The sequence below is a fragment of the Myotis brandtii genome, unplaced genomic scaffold, assembly GCF_000412655.1.
Source record: "Myotis brandtii unplaced genomic scaffold, ASM41265v1 scaffold827, whole genome shotgun sequence".
NCBI lineage: Eukaryota > Metazoa > Chordata > Mammalia > Chiroptera > Vespertilionidae > Myotis > Myotis brandtii.
The window spans coordinates 1130881-1134344 of record NW_005371360.1 but is presented as its reverse complement, the minus strand read 5'-3'; the positions used below and the strand labels follow the sequence as shown (position 1 = coordinate 1134344).

The 3464-nt window shown below is 45.0% G+C and overlaps 1 protein-coding gene across 5 annotated transcripts in view; it reads left to right on the top strand.

Moving 5' to 3' along the window:
• The window catches only part of MLLT1 (myeloid/lymphoid or mixed-lineage leukemia; translocated to, 1), an 80122-nt gene that overhangs the window by 34496 nt on the left and 42162 nt on the right, over window positions 1–3464 (top strand). The window lies entirely within an intron of this gene.

The following is a 3464-nucleotide window of genomic DNA, read 5'->3' as shown; positions in this document are numbered from 1 at the left end:
CTTACCCTGGGGCAAGATGGAGGGCCTAGCCCTTACCCTGGGGCAAGATGGAGGGCCTAGCCCTCGCCCTTTCACCCGCTCCCAGGGTGAGCCTGCCACAGGCAGCTGGGACCCCAACCTGGGTCTGCTGCCTGTTGCAATGAAAGCCAAACTCATGAGACAAGTGCTGGTGCAAAAGGAAAGAGGTTTATTCAGGTGCCACAGCCTGGGAGAACTATGGACTCACTTGTCAAAGATCATCTCCCCTTCTTGCTGAAGCCCATGGTTCTTATAGGGATAGGGAAGGGAACACTTTCTTAAAAATCGTCACCTGAGAATATGCTTTTTAAGTTTATTTGAGAGAGAAAGAGAAAGAGAGTAACATCAATTGGTTGCCTCCCATATGTACCCAGATTTAGGGATGAAACCCGCAACCTAGGTATGTGCCCTGACCAGGAATCAAACCCACAACCTTTTGGTGTGTGGGATGACACTCCAACCAACTGAGCCACCTGGCCAGGGCAGGAGGGGAGGGTTTTTTCCCTATTCAATTATCTTGCTAGCTTTCAGCCTGCTCAGGCCCCATCCATATATCTCTCTTTTTTATTAATATGCTTTTATTGGTTTAAGAGTGAGGGAGAGATAGAAACATCAATGATGAGAGAGAATCATCGATAAGCTGCCTCCTGCAGGCCCCCTGTTGGGGATTGAGTCCACAACCCAGGCATGTGCCCTTATCAGGAATCAAATGTGACCTCCTGGTTCATAGGTTGACGCTCAACCACTGAGCCACACTGACTAGGCCATTCATCTTTCTAGCTTTTGGCACACTTGGTCCCTCTCCATTCATCTTTGTAGGTAACAATTTGCTTTTCTCTTGCTACTTTTAAGATTCTCTATTTGTCTTTAATTTTTGTCATTTTAATTATGATGTGTCTGGGCATGGGCCTATTTGGGTTCTTCTTGCTTAGGGTTCTCTATGCCTTCTGTACTTGTGTGACTTTTTGTTTTACCAAGTTAGGGAAGTTTTCAGCCATTATTTCTTCAAACACGTTCTCTATCCCATTTTCCCTTTCTGCCTCTTCTGGCACATCTGCTATTCGAATATTGTTTCATTTCATTTGTCCCACAGCTCCCTTAAGCTGTCCTCCTGTTTTTTAATTGTTTTTTCTTCTTAGTTCTCTGATTGATTTTTTCAACACTGTCTTCTAATTCAGTGGTCGCCAGCCGGTAGTCCGTGGACCACTGTTGGTCCATGAGGTCCGAAAGACTGGCAACCACTGCTCTAATTCACTGATTCAGTCCTGAGCTTCCCCTAATCTGCTATGTGTTCCTTCCAATGTGTTCTTTATTTGTGCTCTATCAACCTTTATTTCTGACTGTTCTTTTTCATAGTTACTATACCTTTTCTCATGCTGTTGAGCATCTTTACTATCATTCTGAAGTCTGTTTCAGAAGTTTCTTATCTCTGTTTCATTTATCTCTTCTGGAGAATTCTCTTATTCTTTCATTTGTGGGTGGTTTCTTTGTTTCCTCATTTTGGCTGCCTGTTTGGGTTTGTGACTATGTATTAGGTAAATCTGCTATGGCTCTCAATCTCAGTGTCAAATGCTGTTTCTGACTAATTAGATCAGGTTAAGACTCAAAGCCTCCGGAGACCACCTCTGGCTGCAGACTGATAAGATTCCTCTTGATCTGCCCTCAGGCAATAATCCACAGGTGTGGCAAGAGTTTTTTTTCAATAGGGTGGGATAATTGTTTCTGCCTGGAGGCTAATTGTTAATCTCAAGTTTAGTAGGGGTCAAGCTGTTTTCCAATAGGGTGGGAAAGATTACCTCCTCAGCATGAGGGAATGGCTCAGCACAGGAAACTGGGGTGTCTGCCTTCTGAGCTCTGACCCTAGAGCCCTTGATCCTGGCTTCTGCTCACCCAGCTCCAGTCCACTCTGCTGTTCCTCTATCAGAGCACAAGATGGGTGGCTCTACAGGGAATTTTATGTGTTGGCCCTTTTAGAGGGTTGAATTTCTAGCCGTTTCTCACTGATAGCTATCCCGCTGCCTTACACAGCCAAATATTATGTGGGTGCCCTTCTCAGTTCTAGTGCTCTCTGCTGGGGGGCCCAGCTTGGGAATTACACCCCAGAGTTCTCAGTGGCAACCCCCACAGCTGAGATATCTCTCTGGAACTTCAGCTGCTGTCTGTGGGTGCTTAGCCAGCCCTTTCTTGCCTCCACCTCTCCTAACAGCCTTTATGCAGTCTGCACTTTTGGTCCTTGGTTATCAGGGTTCTCTCCAGCAAGCCTTCTGTGATTATTCCGTAAGTTTTTCTGTATTTTAGTTGTAATTCCAGTTTGGAGTTGGGAGTATGTCTGTGCAGCATCCACTTACTCTGCTGCCATTTTTAATCTGTGTCCATTCATCTTTCTAACTTTTGCTGCAAGAATGTCCTCCATGAGCCATCTTGGCCAATGTGGGAGAATCCCTGGCACACCGACTAGGGCTGCTGCCTACGGTAACAATTGTATTTAAATGGACTTGTGTTTACTGGTTTAATGTTTGCTCTATTGTTAGAATGTAAGCTCTTGAGAGCACAACTCTGTCAGTTTTGTTCTCTGTGATACTGGCCTTTAGTACAAGAGATGGCACTTGGTAAATATTTGTTGAATGAGTGACTAAATGGATGAACCAAATTGATTTTGGAGGGAGCAGCTATTGTCTGTCAGGAAACTTTACAACAACCAGTATGTAAGTCAACCCCCACTTTTAAAAAATGAGGTGAAATTCACATTGCATAAAATTATTTTTCATTGAACAATTCAGCGGCATTTTGTGTATATTCACATTGTTGTACAATGACCACCATTCCCACCATTCTCTAGTTTCAAAATATTTTCTTTAGCCCTGGCTGGTTTGGCTCAGTGGATAGAGTGTTGGCCTGCAGACTGAAGTGTCTCGGTTCGATTCTGGTCAAGGGCACATGCCTGGGTTGCGAGCTTGATCCCCAGTAGGAGGCGTGCAGGAGGCAGCCAACCAATGATTCTCATTGATGTTTCTATCTCTCTCCTTCCCTTACTCTCTGAAATTAATAAAAAATATATATTAAAAAAATATTTTCTTTACTCCAAAGGAAACTTTGTACCCACTAAGCAATTGTTTCTGATGTGATCTTTTGTGTCTGGCTTCTTTCACTTAGTATAACTGTTTATGAGTTCATCTACACTGTAGAGTGAGTCAGACTTCATTCCCTTTTATGACTGAACTAGTGGCCTGGTGCATGAAATTTGTGCACGGGGGGAGTGGGGGTGTTGTCCCTCAGCCCGGCCTGCACCCTCTCCAATCTGGGACCCCTTGGGGGATGACTGCTGGCTTTAGGCCCAGCAGTTGGACATCCCTTTCACAATCTGGGACCGCTGGCTCCTAACCACTCGCCTTCCTGCCTGCCTGATCGCCCCTAACCACTTCTGCCTGCCAGCCTGATCGCCTCCT